Source organism: Equus caballus, unplaced genomic scaffold, assembly GCF_041296265.1.
Source record: "Equus caballus isolate H_3958 breed thoroughbred unplaced genomic scaffold, TB-T2T haplotype1-0000016, whole genome shotgun sequence".
Taxonomy (NCBI): Eukaryota; Metazoa; Chordata; class Mammalia; order Perissodactyla; family Equidae; genus Equus; species Equus caballus.
In genome coordinates, this window is record NW_027222391.1 from 9440369 (window position 1) to 9458099 (window position 17731).

Below are 17731 nucleotides of genomic sequence, written 5' to 3' on the forward strand. Positions count from 1 at the left end.
TATAATTCCCATCAAAATCTCAACAAGACATTTTGTAGATACAGAAAAAATTATGCGAAAATGTGTATGGAAAAGCTAAGGAGCATGCATAGCTAAAACACTTAAATAAGAGAATAAAGTGGGAGAAATAAGGCCACAAGCTTGTAAAAGTCAAAGTTACAGCGTTCAGAGCTGAATGGTTTTGGTAGAAGGATAGACGCAGATCAAGAGCACACGGTAGGCGTGGTTGGCGGCATTTTGGACGTCCATCACGCAGCCCTGCACAGCCCTCCTGCATTACTCACCGCGACCAGAGAGGGCGCTAAAGGAACTGGCCCTGAGGAGAGAAGCGGATTCCCCCGCCAGCCGGAAGTCCGTGGTGGGCGTGTCAGGGGCGTGGTCGGCGCTTGGAGGCGGGGCCGCAGCGGCCAGCCCCTCCCCCAGGGCCCTCAGAGCCGGCGGCGGCGGCGGCAGTTGGGCGTCAGCGGACTTCGCAGCGGGGACGTTGGCGGCAGCGGCCCCTCAGAGCCTGGACCCCGGTGAGGGCGCCGACCCCGGTCGTGTGTGGCAGGCGACAGTCGCGGGCGCTGAGCAGGGACCAGACTCCGCTCGCGCTCCTCGTCCTGAACGCGCTGACTGACTGGAAGGTGTCGCCGCCCCGCGTGCCCCCTGAGGAGGATGTGCAGGTTTGTCCTCAGGGACCGAGGGCTCCAGGTCCGGCCGAGGGGGCACAGGGCGGGGCTCAGGGCGTCCGAGTGGCTCCTGAGCCCGGAGTCAGTGGGTTTGGCTCATTTAACTTGAGGCTTTGGGAAGCACGAGGGTAAAATTGGGCGAATTGTGCAGGATTTCAACTCTAAACAGCCTTGTCATTTAGGTCTTTTGGGTAATATTGAAATTTCAAAAACTGCAGAAAGTAGTTTGTCAACGGCTTTATCATCGATTGATGTGATAGCGATCAGGGAAAATCACTGTTTTGCAGTTGCATTTCCTGTCGGTGTCATTTGGGGCAGTTTTGAGAGAAAACTACAAACCATAGATGTGGTGGTTGAGAGGGTGGAACTGAAGGGCCGATGTCACTGACGTGAGAAGCTGGAGCAGGCGGATCAACGGTCAGAGAGCGGACCCGAGGGTCCCAGGGCCTGAGGGGGGGGGTGGGCTGGGCGTTCATGTTCAATGGGAACAGGGTTTGTGTGAGATGGGGAATGTTCTGGAAAAGGGTAGTGGTCATGGCTGCACAGCATTGCGGATGGACTTAATGCCGCTGCGTGCACACTTAAAGACGGTCGGAACGGTAAATTTTGGGTTATACATATTTTACCATAATGAAAACAGATGATTAGGAGTGGAGAGCCGTGCTTTTTGTGCCAGCTTGTCCTCAAAATGCTCCTTCCCGCTTTCCTGCGATCATTTGGAGCAGAGAGGATCTCCTTTCTAGATCCATTATGCCTCCCAGGAAGTTTATCGTGGAGATTTAAACAGTGTAATTTCTTTTAAGTCTTAATAAGTTTGCAAAGAAATTGGCTATCTGGGGTGAAAAGCCATAGGGAGTTAGGATTGGGGGAGAAAGGATTCCATCTTTCTTTCTTTCATATGGTAGTTCAAGTATTAGTTTTTGAGGCATCTCCATCCTGTTTTCCAAAGTGGCTACAACAGTTAACATCCCACCAGCAGTATATGAGGTTCTCCTTTCTCCACGTCCTAAAACACACTTGCTATTTCTTGTCTGTTTGAATAGCCATTCTGCTTGGGTGTGAGGGGGTATCTCACTGTAGCTTTGATTTGCATTTGCCTAATCTTTTCAAGTGCCTGTTGTTCATCTGTATATCTTCTTTGGAAAAATGTCTGTTCAGATCTTCTGCCCATTATTTAATTGGGTTTTACTGTTGATGTTGAGTTGTATGAATTCTTTATGTATTTTGGATACTAATCCAAATATTAATGCAAACATCTTCTCCTAACTTAGTTTGTCTTTGCATTTTCTTGATGGTTTCCTTTGCTATGCAGAAGCTTTTTAGTTTGATGTAGTCCCATGTGTTTATTTTTCCTTTTGTTACTCTTGCCTGAGGGTGCATGATATTCAAAAAGATACTAAAGCTGACATTTAAGAGTATATTGCTTGTGTTTTCTTCCAGGACTTTTATGATTTCAGATCTTACATTCAAGTCTTTAATCCATTTTGAGTTAATTTAGGTGTATGGTGTAAGATAATGGTCTACTTTCATTCTTTTCCATGTGACTGTCCCATTTTCACAACACCATTTTTTGAAGACTTTCCTTTCTCTCTTGTACGTTCTTGGTTCCTTTGTCGGAAATTAGCTGCCCATGGATGCGTGGTTTATTTCTGGGCTCTCAATTCTGTTCCATTGATCTGAGTGTCTGTTTTTCTGCCACTACCATGCTGTTTTGATTACTGTAGCTTTGTAGTCTATTTTGAATTCAGGAAGTGTGATACCTCCAGCTTTGTTCTTTTCTCTCAGGATTCCTTTGGCTATTCAGAGTTTTGTGTTGTTCCATATAAATTTTAGGATTCATCATTGTATTTCCATGAAAAATGTTGTTGAGATTCTCATTCACAGTGCATTGATTCTGCAGATTGCTTTATGTAATAAAGACATTTGAACTATGTTTATTCTTCCAGTACATGTACGTGGAATAGCTTTCCATTTCTTTATGTCTTCTTCAATTTCTTTCAATAGTGTCATATTTTTCACTGTATGGGTCTTTGACCTCCTTGGTTAAATTTATTTGTAGGTATTTTATTCACTTTTTTGAGACTGTAAATGGATTTTTATTTTTGATTTCTCTCTCTGCTAGTTCCTTGTTAGTGTATAGAAATACAACTGATTTTCATATGTTGATTTTGTACCCTGAAACTTTACTGTATTCATTAATTATTTCTAGTAGTTTTTGGTTAATTCTTTAGGGTTTTCTACATAGAAAATCATGCCATCCAAAACTAGTGACAGTTTAACTTCTTCCTTTCCAATTCAGATCCTTTTTATTTCTTTTTATTGCCTAAATTCTCTGGCTAGGACTTCTAATACTATGTGGAATATAATGGTGAGAGTGTACATCCTTGTCTCGTTCCTGTCTTTAAAGGAATAGCTTTCACTTTTTCACAATTGAGTGTGATGTTGGCTGAGGGTTTGTGGTATATGGCCTTTTTTACATTCAGGTACTTTCCTTCTATTCCTACTTTATTGAGAGTCATTATCATAATTGGATATTGGATCTTGACAAGTGCTTTCTCTGCATCTATTGAGATGTTCATGAGTTTTTTATTCTTCATTTTGTTAATGTGGTGTCTCACATTGATTGTTTTGTGGATGATGTTGAACCATCCCTGCATCCCTGGAATAAATCCCAATTCATCATGGTGTACGATTCTTTTAATGTATTGTTGTATTTGATTTGCTAATATTTTGTTAGGGATTTTTGCGTCTGTGTTCATCAGCAATATCAGTCTGTAACTTTCCTTTTTCGCATTGTCCTTATCTGGCTTTAGTTTTAGGGTAATGTTGGCCTCATAAACTGAGTTAGGGAGTGTCCCATCCTCTTCAACTTTTTGGAAGAATTTCATAAGGATAAATATTAAGTCTTTGAAAGTTTGGTAGAATTCACCAGAGAAGCCATTTGGTCCTGGACTTTTGTTTTCTGGGAGGTGTGTCTTACTGCTTTAGCTTTCTTACTAGTGACTGATCTATTCAGGCTCTTTATTTCTTCTTGATTCAGCTGCAGGAGGTTATATGATTCTAAGAATTTATCTTATTCTTCTGGGTTATTCAATATTTTGGCATATGGCTTTTCTTAGTATTTTCAAATAATCTTTTCTATTTCTGTAGTATCTGTTGTAATTTCTCTTCTTTCATTTCTCATTTTATTTGAACATTCTTTTTTTATTTGTGAGTCTTGCTAAGGGTTTGTCAATTTTGTTTTTCTTTTTGAAGAAGCAGCTCTTATTTTCATGGATCCTTTGTTTTATTTTTTTAGTCTATATTTCATTTATGTCTGATCTGATTTTTATTATTTCCTTCCTTCTGCTGACTTTGGGCTTATTTGTCTTTTTTCTCCTACTTGTTTAGGTAGAGTTAGATTATTTATTTGAGATTTTTCCTGTTTTTTCTCCATACTGCTTTTACTGCATCCTGTAAGTTTTCGTATGTTGTGTTTTCAATTTCATTTGTCTCCGGGTGTTTTTTTTATTTCTCCTTTGATTTCTTCATTGATCCAATAGTTGTTCAGTAGCATGTAGTTTAGTCTCCATGTATTTGTGAGTTTTCTAGTTTTCTTCTCCTAGTTGATTTCTAATTTCACACCACTGTGGTCAGAAAAGATGCCTGATATGATTTCAATCTTCTTAAATTTATTGATGCTTATTTTCTTTTCCAACATATGGTCTATCTTTGAGAATGTTCCATGTGCACTTGAGAAGAATGTTTAGAATATCTATGCTGGTACTTTACAGTAGAATATTATATATAGAGAGAGAGAAAGTCCATCTGGTCTAGTGTTTGCTTTAATGCCAATGTTTCCTTGTTGACTTTCTGTCTGGATGATCTACCGATTATTGTAAGTAGGGTGTTAAAGTTCCCTACTATTATTCTGTTGCTGTCAATTTCTCTCTTTACTTCTGCTAATAGTTCCTTTATATCGTTTGGTGCTCCTATGTTTGATGCATACATATGAATATGTCATGTCTTCTGGGTGGAATGTCCCTTTTATCATTATAGAATGCTCACCTTTGTCTCTTGCTATCTTTTTTGGCTTGAAGTCTATTTCGTCTAATATAAGTGTGGTGACACCTACTGTCCTTCAGTTACTATTTGCTTGGAGTATTATCTTCCATCCATTCATTCTGAGCCTTTGTGTGTCTTTAGACCTGACTTAGCTCTCTTGGAGGCAGCATATTATTGGGTCTTGTCTTTTAATCTATCCAGCCACTCTGTGTCTTTTGATTGATGAATTCAATCTATTCCCATTTAGAGTGATTATTGATATGCGAGGGTTTAATACTGCTATTTTATCTATTGTTATCTGGTTGTTCTGTGTTTCCTTGTTTCTTTTTCCTTGTAATTCTGTCTGCAGTTTCAGTCAGCTGGGTTTTTGTGATGTTTTTCTCATTTTCCTTTTTATTTATGATTTATGACTCTGCTCTGATTTTCCAGTTTTGTGGTTAACATAAGGTTTGTATAAAAGATCTCCTAGATGAGAGGTCCTTTTTCTCCTGATAGCACTTTATCTCCATTAGCCTATGAAGATACTATCCTTTTCTTCATCCTGTTCTATGTTTTTATTGTCACAAATTATCCTTTATGTGTGGTGAGTTTGTTATATTAAAGTGGTTATAGTTATTTTTGTTGTGTTTTTTTTCCCATTTAGCCTTTATGGTATAACTGTTTACTTAGTATGATATAGAGTTGCAATTTTCTGATTCTGTCTGTGTCTTTATCACCAAGCTGAAATCTTGTCAACCTTTTCCTTTTAGTTTCAGGTACGTTGCTCCTTTGAACTTTTCTTGTAAGGGAGGTCTACTGGTGATAAACTCTCTCAGATTTGTTTGTGAAAGCCTTTGTTTCTCCTTTATATCTGGAGGAGAACTTTGCTGGATAGAGTATTTTTGGCTGACAGTGTTTGTCTTTCAATATTTTGAATATATCATTCCACTCTCTCCTAGCCTGTAGAGTTTCTGCTGAAGAATTTGTTGATAGCTTCATGGGGGTTCCCTTTGTAAATTATTTTCATCTCTCTGGCCACCCTCAATATTCTTTCTCATCATTGACTTTTGACAGTTTTAATGTTACATGCCTTGGAGAGGTCTTTTTGCATTGAGATAATTAGGAGTTCTATTTCTTTCATGTACTGGTATATCCAGTTCTTTCCTCAGGGTTGGGAAATTCTCAGCTATTGTTTCTTTGACTAAGCTCTCTGCTCCTTTCTCACTCTCTTCTCCTTCTGGGATACCTGTTATCCTTATGTTGCTTTTCCTAATTGACTCATATATTCCTCATAGAATTTCTTTATTTTTTAAAAAATGTTAGTTCTCTCTCCTCTTCTACCTGAATCATTTCTATGTCTCTATCTTTGAGTTTGCTACTTCTCTCTTTGATATGGGCTGCTGTATTTCCAGTGCTTTCTACTTTATTTTTCATCTCATTTATCATGTTCTTCTCCTGAATTTCTGTTTGTTTGTTTCTTTAAAGTTTCAGTCTCTTTGATGACGTACTCCTTCTCTTCATTAATTTTATTTCTGAGCTCATTGAATTGTCTGAGTTTTCTTCTAGCTGATTGAGTGTCTTCATGACAGCTATTTGAGTTCCCTGTCAGTCAGATGGCAGTCTTCCATGACTTCCAGTTTGATTTCTAGAGACTTCTCATTTCCTTTTTATTCTGCCTTGTTACTGTAGTTCTTCATGGAGCTTGATGAGTTGATTCTCTGCCAGTGCATTTGTGGCAGTAAACACCTTTCTTATTTGGGTAAGACTTTGGGTACTTTGATTCTAGGCTGCTTCTGCATGTTTTTGAGAGCCTGCACACTTCACCATCCACTGCCACTGCAGAGGCATTGTCGGTACCGTCCCTGTGCTGCTTGTGATTCCAAGGTTGTTGGTGCCTTGATGTTTATGATGTTCCTGCATTCTCAGGTGTCACCATCAGGGTGACCAGCCTGCAAACACTTCCTCTTCATTTGGAGTCTCCTGAGTGTCATATTTTCCCACTGGCTCTCCCTGGGCTTGGGTGAGGCTGCCCTGTGCTTCACTTGTGCTGCTGCTCCCAGGTTTTATGGCAGCATTGCTGCCAGGAGCAGTAGGTTCACAGGTGTCACTGTCACTGCTGGGTGACCAGGGTCTTGTATACATTCCCTGCTGCTGGTAGAGTGTGTGTCAGGAGTGCCACCACTGGGGGCTGGGTCGTGGGTTCTGCTGTGGCTCCTGAAGCCTCGGGTCTCAGGTGCCATTTGCCACTGCTGGAGAAAGGGCAAGGGCTAAGACATGAGTACCGTTGCTGCTCCTGCAGCATTTGGATGAGTTTGACTATTTTAGAAATCTCGTATAACTGGAACCGTGCCGTATTACAGTATTTGTCCTTCTGTGTCTGGCTTATTTCACTTAGCATAATGCCCCTTGAGGTTCATTCATGTTGTAGCATATGGCAGGATTTCCTTTTTGTTTTTTTGGTTCCTCACTGAATTATATTCCATTGCATGTATATATTATTTTTTCCTTACTGTTTCATTTGTCAGAGGACATTTACGTTGTTTCTACCTCATGAATATTGTGCGTAATGCTGCAATGAACACAGGAGTGAAATTTACTCTTTGTGATCCTGATTTCAATTTTTTAGATAAGTACCCAGAAGTGGGAGAGCGGCATCATATAGTAGTTGTACTTTTGGTTTTTGAGGAAACCCTGTACTATTTTCCACAGTGGCTGCATCACTTTACATCAAACATTTACCCATTTTTCAATCAGGTTATTTGACTTTTTCTGTTATGTCATAGGTGTTCTTTTATGTATTTTTTATAATAACCTCATATCAGATATATAGCTTACAAATATTCTTTTCCCATTCTATAAGTTGTCTTTTCACTTGCTGTTTCCTTTGCTGTGTATATTTTCAGATAATTGTGACCTCCCTTTTCTAATTTTTGTTTTTGTGTCCTGTGATTTGATGTCATGCCCAAGAAATGATTGCCAACACCAATGTCATTATCCCTTTTTCTGTTTTCTTCTAACACTTTTACAGTCTCCACTATTATGTTTAATTCTAATCCACTTGGAAATCATTTCTGTGTATGGTGTTAGATCAGACTCCTCAGTTTTATTCTTTTGAATATGCATATTCAGTTTTCTGCAAACCTTTTTTGGAGAGCTATCGTTTCTCCATTGTGTATTCTTGGCAACCTTGTTGAAGATCAGTTGACCATCTATGCGTGACTTTATTTCTGGGCTCTCTATTCTGTTTCATTTGTATAGATGTCTGTCTTTCTTCCAGTGTAATACTTCATTGACTATTGTAGCTTTGCAATATGTTTTGAAATCAGGAATTATGAGACCTCCAGCTTTGTTCTTTCTCAACATTGTTTTTTTCTGTTTGAGGTATTTCGTGGTTCCATGTAAAGTTTATGGTCAAGTATTTTTCTTTCTGTATCAGATAGCATTTGGATTTTGAAAGTAATTGCACTGAGTCTATATAACACCTTAGGTAGTATAGATGTTTTACCAATACTAATTTTTCCAATGCACATTGGATATCTTTCTGTTGATTTGTGTCTTTTTCAATTTATTTCATCAATTTTCTTTAGTTGTCACTGTGCAGATGTTTCAGTTCCTTGGTTAAATTTATTTCTAAGCATTTTATTCATTTTGATGTCATTGTAAATGGGATTGTTTTCCAAATTTCTTTTGCAGGTAGTGTGTTGTTAGTGTGTGCAAGCACAAATGACTTTTGTATTTTGTTTTTGTATTCTGAAAATGTTCTAAATTTGTTTGTTTATTCTAACAGGTTTTGGTGGAGTCTTTAGAGTTATCTATATATAATATCCTATCATCTGCAGAGACAGTTTTAACTGTTCCTTTCTGATTTGGATGTATTTTATTTCTTCTTCTTGCCTAATTGCTCTAGCCAGGACTTCCAGTGGTATAGTCAGTAGAAGTGGTGAGAGTGTGCATCCTTGTGTTCTTTCTGATCTTAGAGGAAAAACTTTCAGCTTTTCATCATCTGGTACAATGTTAGCTGTGATTCTGCCATATATGACCTTTATTATCTTGAGGTAGGGCCCTTCTATTTTGAGTTGGTTGAATTTTTTGGTCTTGTTTTTATCATGAAAGAGTGTTGAAACTTGTTGAATGCTTCTTATACATCAATTGAGAGGAACATGTGTTTTTTGTCCTTCATACTGTTAATGTACTATATTACACTGATTGATTTTCTTATGTTAAACCATCCTTGCATTCTAGCAAATATCTTACTTGTTCATAATGTGTAAATTTTTTAAGGTACAGTTGAATTTGGTTTGCTGGTATATTTTTTTGGGGGGAGGTTGGACTTTTGTGTAAATATTTATTAGGGATATTTTTGTGTTGTTTTGTTTATTGGTTTGTGTTTTCTTTATCTACATCTTATTTCATTGAAGATGGTATTTAAGGTGCTGGCTTTGGCCATTTTGGTGAGTTACTCGGTTTTCCTGCATTTATTTCATGTGTACATGTTATTGTACTTTGATTTTTCTCCTGTTATCCTGTCTCATGTCAACTTAATTCTTAGACTAACCAGAAGGACGTAGAGGGTAGAGGAATTGTCATCCTCCCCTACAGTGGGAACCCTGCCTGTCACTCTTCCCCAGGAAATACAGCACCTGACTCTTGGCTCCAGCTCCTCTGTGTGTTGAATTCAGGGATTTTGGGCTGGGTGTGTTCTCACTCTTTATATTCTCTGGAGGAGAGTGTTCAAGATTGGAATTAGGAAAGTGTACATTTTTCTAAATGGATACACAACTTAACACAACCAATTTGAATGAAGTTTCAAAAATATAAACTGAGGAATAAAAGAAAATTATAAGATGCATTTATAACTCTGCATAATGTATTGGAGAAGGGGACATGAAAAGTAGTGTCAAATATTCTGAGAAGAGTTAGACAGCCCATTTGTTGTCACCACATTCACAGAATCCTTGTGAACATACTTCTAGAGCAGCAGTGCTGGTTTCCCATCTTGGAGGACTCTTGGTATAAAGCTAAGAACTGTTCACCTGCAATCAAATCTGACCTCCCCACTGACAGAGTGACAAAATGGAGGACAAGGTGTCCATCAGCACAGAACCACTGAGATGGGTCATCATAGGATTATCAGAGTGAACATATGCCCCACACTGTGGTGCCCACCTGGTGTTCTCTATATAAGTGTGTTTTTATATCTTGTAGTGTATCATTGAAGAGTAAATAGTTTGAAAAATTGAATAGAGTGTCACAATAATTGTTCTCTGTTTCTGGAAACGAGCTATATGTAGGAAAAAGACCTGCACCCCAACTATAGTGGAGAGTGAAAATTTCAGAGTGAGAGGCCTAAAAGCTGACGTGATGGAAATAAATACAGTACATTTTTTTTTATTTGAAATACCAACCCACCCATTTCTACCCTTTCTGAGATGTCACCTGACATTTCTAGGACAAAGAACATAAAATTTGTTCCTATTTAAATGAAAAGTAGCAAATGGTATACATTTTCAGTATTAATATGAATAATTGCTGGGGCTGGCCCAGTGGCACAGCATTTAAGTTCGTGCACTCCACTTCAGTGTCCCAGGGTTTGCTGTTTCGGATCCCAGGCACGGACCTACGCATCACTTGTCAAGCCGTGCTATGGCAGGCCTTCTACATATAAAGTAGAGGAAGATGGGCACGGATGTTAGCTCAGGGCCAATCTTCCTCCGCAAAAAGAGGAGGATTGGCAGCAGATGTTAGCTCAGGGATAATCTTCCTCAAAAAAAAAAGAGATGAATAATTTCTGAGGCTCTAATATATAGCATGGTGACTATAGTTAATAATACATTGTTGAACACTTTAAACTTGTTAAGAGAGTAGATCTTAAGTATTCTCACCAAATACAAAAAGGTGATGGATGTGTTAATTAACTTATTGTGGTAATCATTTGAAAATGTGTGTGTACATATGTATTAAATCACCACATTTCACACCTTAAATATAATACAATATTTACTTGTTAATTATACCTCCACACATTTGGAAATAGAATCATTGGAAATTCCATTTGAAAAGCCATATTTATCTGAGTTATCAAATTATGTAAATTCTTCTCTAGTCATCTCTATATATTACCTACTTTTTCTCTCTATGCAACGGAGACTATGTATTTAGTGAACTTCCTATCTCTATGAATTCACTGAGAAATTTGTGTTCATTGTCACTGTGAAAGGCTAAATTATTCACTGAGAAATTAGTAAAGAAATATCACAATATTTTCACTAGTACAGTTCTGTTAGAGTGAACAGGTTGGGTAAAAAATTACATAATTACTTTGTAAATGGAGTATTTTAGATACAAAAAAGAGTAAGATTAAAGCTGTGTTCTAGTTAATAAATTGATGCTCAATCACACACATTTATTATTTTTTAACGAAAACTATACATAGGAAGAGAAGTGATGATACACAAAATACACAGAACAGGTAAAAATTTTAGGACAAAAGTGAGAGAGTAGCCAAGTTTAAAGCAAAGTTGGTCTCTTTCATAGTACGAAATTCTTCAGTACGAATGCCCATCATGGCTGATTCACGACACATTTCTACCTATATTTGTGTGTGTGTGTGTGTGTGTGTGTGTGTGGAAGGGAGAGAGAAAGAAATAAAAGGAAAAGAGTAGGCAAAATACACCTTTCTGAATGTTTCCTTAAGAAGGTGCCTGGTGGGGATAAATAGAGGCAGCTGTGCAGGTCCCCGGACCTCTAGCATGACCCCTGCTCAAAGTAGCCCATCACCTCAGCTCCATCCGCTCTAATGTGTGGTCATTGTCATCTTCTGATGTGAGGGTCCCTGTGGGCCAGAGGATGGTGTGAAACCTCCCTTCTCCTGTCACTCAGCCATGGCTCAGTCACTCAAAGTCTGCTTTCCTTGTCTCCTGGGGTCTCAATCCTTAAGCCCCCTTCACTCCTCAGTCTCTCCCTCCTACAAGGGTCTCGGTTTCACCCTGGGGACGCTGCCCTCTTCATGGAGCCCCATCCCCTTAGGTCCCAGGGCTGCAGCCCCAGCGTCATCCTGGACAGCTGTGCTGAGAGGTGGGTCCCAGAGCAGCCGACCTCTGTCCTTCTGAGGATGAAGAACAGCCTCTTCTCAATACCTCCCTGCCTTGTTCCTGTTGATGGACCCCCATCCCCACCAGGGGGGACATGAGAGGCATGAAGGGGGAGGGTCGAGGGGCCTGCACCTGCCTCAGTGGAAAGTGGGGTCAGAGAGAGGGGGAGTGCCTCCACCTTCCCAAACAGTGAGACGTGGCTGGTCTCAGGGCCTTTGTCCTTCTGCTGTGAGAAAGCAGCACAAATTGTCCCTCTGGGGCCAGTTCTCAGGGCCCTGCGCTCCACTGTGTAACAACTGAAGGGGCATCAGAGAGCTCACCATGTGAGGAGGCCTCTCTATGACACTGAGGAGTCAGTGTGGGGAGGAGGTTGCAGCCCAGTGAAGGCCTGGGTGAGGGTCCCACCCCTTTATGAGGAGGGGACTGTGGAAAAGGCAATGCTTAGGGAGGCCCTGCCCTCCTGCAGTTGGGATGCTGACAGTGTATTCTGACATGGTGCAAAGCACACCAGGGCCAGCAGGGGGCACGGTGGGCATGTGTCTGAACCACATGCGATGAGATAGAGCTGTGACCCAAGCACCTGGCTGCTTAGCTGGTGCCCTCTGCTCAGTGACCCCTGGGCCCCAGCAGATCCTTCCTCCCAAGGTCCCAGAAGAGCCCATATCATAAGTTACCAGCTCCATGTCATCCAATGATAAACTCCAAGGCAAAGGGGATTGAATCTTGGTTCACAGACAGGCTGGGAGAGGTGAGGGGAGGAGAAGGGGAAACAATTTGGATGAAGGGCTCTTGCTCCCATCAGAGTGAGGGAAGGGATGAGGGATAGATAATTGGGCAGCCCTGTGTCATCTGGGGGAGGGAGAGAGAGCTCTGGGGTGTCTCTGTCATGGTCCAGACCCCTCTCCTCACCCTCCTCACTCACTCACAGGTGACTGGACTCTGGGGTCAGGTCAGGTCCCTAGGAGGATACAGGGACGTTTCCTTCCCCTTGGTGTCCAGCCTGGGGTGTGGGAAGGGCCCTGACTCTCCACCTCTGTGACTCTGTGTCCCTCATTTCAGGGTCCTGGGCACGGTCTTTGCTGACCCAGCCATCCTCGGTGTCAGGGACCCTGGACCAGGAGGTCACCATCTCCTGCTCCAGGAACAGCAACATTGGATCCCATAGTGTGTGTTGGTTCCAGCTGTCAGTGGTGCTGCCCCAAAACTCTGACTCTTGGAAGTACCAGGCCCTGAGAGATTCCAGATGATTCTCTGTCTCCAAGTCAGGCAACATGGTCTCTTTGACCATCTGTGGGCTCCAGCCTGAGGATGAGGTGATTGTTACTGTCACACATATGACAGAGACCTCAGTGTACTCAGTGCTGTGTGCCCACGAGGAAGTGAGACATAAACCACCCCCCTGGGGCCCCTGATCACACCTTCACTCCTCTGTGATTGACGTCACCTCTGTCACCAGCATCTGAGGGTCTGAGCCCCCTACATGGGTCTGTCGATCTGAGCATGTCCGTTCCTCTGATCCCCTGTAGACTGAGCCATTCCCATCGATGCACCCTCTGCCTGCTCATGTCCACACAGGCAGGAGCTCCTTTTCCAGGGCACCCAGTCTCTCCAGAGAGACAGTGATGGGGACAGAGGGAGGCGGACTCCAGTCATGTCAGAAACAAGAAGGACCTAGAGACTGCACTGGAGCCAACACGGATCTCACACGATCCCAAGCTCCTGGTGTTAGGAAAATAAGTGTATTAAATTGTTGGGATCTAATTCTCATGAAAAACTGAAAGAGAAAATATTCTCCATTTTTGGACTTATAATCGATGATCTAATAAAATTCTGTGCATACTCTGCTGATGCAGCTGAAAGGCAAGCTGCTGTGGCCTCTTTGTAGTGACAGGGACATCCCTCAACCCACACCCCCGGTGTCTAGAATCCCAGCTGCCCAGGTCCCTCTCTGACACCAGGAGCAGCTTCATGAAGAGCATCGGGACAACAGTCCTCCTCTAACCGGAGGGCCCAGGTGTGTCAGAGAGGCCGGGTGGGGTGGGGTCTGAGGGCATGTGGGACAGTGTGGGACAATCCTGAGATGGCCCCTCCCAGCTGGGAAGCCACCCAGGGCTCCAGGGGTTCAGCCATCAGTGTGCTCACTGGGCTGTGCTGACCTCCAGGACCCAGGGTCATCAAGAGCCAGGGCCTCCACCCCCTGGGTCAGCTCATCCCTCCTCTACTTCCATCTCCCTGTGAGGACCAGGGCAGGGAGGCCAGAGGCAGACAGAGAGCAAGGGCTGATTTGAGTGTATCCACTCCACCCCCGATGAAAGTTTCAGGAGATCCAGAGAGACTTAGGGCAGCTCCATCTCCACAGCACAGCTCTAGGGCTCAGAGTCTGGGTCTCTCCCGTGCCCTGGGCTCCTCTCCTCCTCACCTCCTCACTCCCCACACAGATGAGAGTGTCTTACCCTCGGGATGGAGATCCACCCCCAGCTCTGCCCCACACCCCCACCCTCCTTCACAGTGAGCTGGGATCCTGCCCTCACACTCCTCTCTGTGCCCTACGGTGTCTGTGGCCCAGGCAGGGCTGACTCAGCCGCCCTCAGTGACCAAGTCCCCAGGACAGACGGCCACACTCACCTGCACTGGAAAGAGCAAAAATGTCGGCCATGAGGGGGCAGCGTGGCTGCAGCAGCAACCCCAAGACCATGTCCCCACACTCCTGACCAGCAGGAATAACATCTGGGCCTCTGGGGTCTCCGAGAGATTCTCTGGCTCCAGGTGAGGCAGTGTGGCCCCCTGAGCATCTCTGGGCTCCAGCCTGGAACGAGGCTGATTATTACTGCTCCGTGTGGGACAGCAGCCTCAGTGCGCACATGGGGCCCCAGGCCAGTGGGGAAGGAGACACAAACCCTGAGCTCCCCAGGCTCACCCAGCGCATGGGGACCTCCCAGAGCAGCATTCACTGCCAAGGAAAGGACAGTGACTGGGTTCCAGCTGACAATTGTGTGGCCTATTCAGGAGTATTAAAAATAATACAATAAGTGAAAATTTCATCTGCATGATTAACAAATGTATAGGCAACATCATTGTGAATGCATTTGTGGCTATATGAAAATGCACATTCATACACCTTAAAAATGTGTAATAAAGGATTTCAAGGTTTAAGTAAGAGAATATTAATTTTTCGAGATTTGTCTTTTCTATTCCATTTGGAGGTGCTGGCTTCCCCTGCTTAGAGGGTCCATCTCTCCGACCTCAAGTGGCCATCCACCAGCGTCACCAGCAACCAGCCTCCCCTCTTTTCCTGACCTCGGTACATGACCTGACCTCTGATTTGAAGGCTCTTCCAGTCTTTCCCAGGGTGATCACTTGACTCATCCCACAGATCCCAGCTTACATATCACAGCTTTGTCCAGGCTCCTTTGTCCCAATATCCCAGGGCACACCCCACATGCACACAGAGCCATGTGCACAACCCACAAGAAAACACAGAGCCATGTGCACAACCCACATGCACACAGGGCCGTGTCAGCATAGGTGTGTTCCTGTTGCGCCCTTTCACTGTCCTCTCACACACCGAGGTCAGTGTCTGCCACAGCAGGCAAAGTTGGAGCTCTAGGGTGGAATGGACAGAGACTGACAGTTTGAAAATAATTATAGTTTTTCATGAAAATAGAAGTGCAGGTGTGAGAGCATCACTGTCCCCATGTAATCCTAGAAGGCCTTTCTCATTCCACTCTCTTGGGAGTAACGTTGGGGAAGACTGCTGTAAAATCGAACACTCTGCGTGGTGTGCTTAGGGATGTCACAGCAGCTGCGGGATGGGCAGTCACCAGCAGGGGCAGCAATGGAGTGTCCTCAGACTTAGGAGAGGCAGGTGTTGGGTCAGACAGATGTTCAACCACTCAGTGGGCTCCAGGGCAGTTGGGCGACCTGTGTCCTCACTGATGTGGGACTTGCCTTCACCCGTGAGGCTTCCCGTGACCCTGTGAGCTCCTGGTTTTGGCTTCCTAACTGATGGCTTCCAATGTAGGTCATCGCCTCCTTTTTCCTCAGGGAGTCTTGAACAAGGTGGGGCTGACAGACCATTAGGAGCCCCAGTGCACTTCCAAGGAGGAAGTGGGCTCCTGGGAAGACTGTGCAGAAGACAAGATACAACTTGTGGGCGGAGTCCGCACAGTGGACCCTCAGGAGACAGAGCTCAGTGGCGCCTCAACCAAACCCGGAAGTCTTGTTCTTCCAGCTTCTGGTAGGGGACCTTTACAAGATTTTACGCACAGGACCTGCCTTCTCCTTGGTTCCACATGGAGCAGGTGCTGTGACACCAGACTCACAACGCCTGTCTCAGTGTGTTGGTCACTTGGGCAGAAAGTCCACACTTTCTGCCCTGGAAGTCTGCATGTGGCTTATTCTGGCTCTGAGACAGAAGCCCCATAAGTGTGATGACTGATGTTACTTGGGATGCAGTGTGAGTGGGATGCAGATGATTACCCCAGACCTCAGATGACTGCCTAATATCTTACAAGATGCTCTTCACTGCTGGGCAGGTGCACCAAGACCTCCCCTTTGCTCCCCCTGTTCCACTCACATGCCTCTGTCACTACCTGTTACCAGTAGTAGTGAGTGTTAGTGACTAGTCACTCACTGGGGTGATCTCTGCTGTCACTTCTTCACCGGGACCAGAGTATCTAAGGCCACAACATTCATTTGGATCATTAAGAATGTCTACTTCTTTGTTCCCATGAATTCTATGTCCAAACCATTGATATCATTACTTTAATTGGATTTTCTCATTCTTGCAGAATACTGTGGAATATTAATGGAGGTACATGGGCAAAGGGAATCACCTTTGCCTATTGCTGATCTTTTTGGAAATGCTGCCCTTTACCACTCCATTGACTAAGATGCTGCCACTAGGATTTCATTATACGTGTGTGAGAGAGTGTGTCTGGCCGTATTATAAATGTTTCTGTTTGTGGCTTTTAGTTTTATGTGGCTTTTATTAGGAATTGGTGCTAAATTTGGTCAAAATCCCTTCCAGTATCATTTGAGACTGTATGATCATATCTATCTATCTATATTTGTATTGTGTGTTATATTAAAATATTTCTTACTATTGCATACAACTTGCATCATTGGAATCAATGACACTTGGTAATAATTCATCAATTCATTAATCTAGTATTGAGCTCTCTTCGTTAATATTCTATTTAGAACATTTGTGTAATATCTAATGTTGTTCGTCTGCCATTTTTATTTTTCTGTAATTTAACTGTAACATGCATTATAACTGATATAACTGATCTCTAAAAGAACTGGTAAGTTTTCCATCCTTTTAAGTGTTATTTAAAAATAGAGCAAGTAGATTGGAACTCTCTGGTCTCTGATGTTTTTAGAGCTTCCATGTGAGAATATCTGTCTGTTCAGTCATTCTGTGGAGTGGGTCCATAACATTTTGTATTTCTGTATTAAAATAGGTAAGCTTACTTGTTTTATTTCCAGTAGAGCCAATTTTGATCCTTCCTAGAAAAGCACGTATTTTACCTATTTTTCACAGACATTATCTCTTGCATTTTCGGCATTTTTCATTTTTCCACATATGACCAGCAGGGGGTGATGTGGGACTGGCCTGTGGTCCCTACAGAGCGGCTCAGGGAGAATTTTTGCTCAAAGCAGCGTGGGTACCAGCAGAATGCACGGTTCCCTTCCCAGCATCTCCTCTACTACCACACGGATTCAGAGAAGAACCAGGCTTCAGGTCCCCAGCTGCTTCTCTGGATCCAAAGATGCCTCGGCCAACGCAAGGATTCGGCTCATCTCTGGGCAGCAGCCAGAGGATGAGGCTGATTATTACTGTGTGATTGTGCACAATAGGGCTTCTCACAGTGACACAGGCAGATGGGAAATTGGGACAAATACCTCAGCCCACTCAGGCACTTGGAATAGACGCTTCTGCAA

The 17731-nt window shown here is 43.0% G+C and overlaps 1 protein-coding gene across 2 annotated transcripts in view; it reads left to right on the top strand.

The window, feature by feature from the left end:
• The first annotated feature begins 364 nt into the window (after nucleotides 1–364).
• The window catches only part of LOC138922904 (rho GTPase-activating protein 20-like), a 97059-nt gene continuing 79692 nt past the window's right edge, over nucleotides 365–17731 (top strand). For both annotated transcript variants that reach the window (XM_070259337.1, XM_070259336.1), the window contains exon 1: nucleotides 365–665. The gene's annotated coding sequence lies outside the window, so the exon portion shown is untranslated. The remainder of the gene's footprint in view (nucleotides 666–17731) is intronic.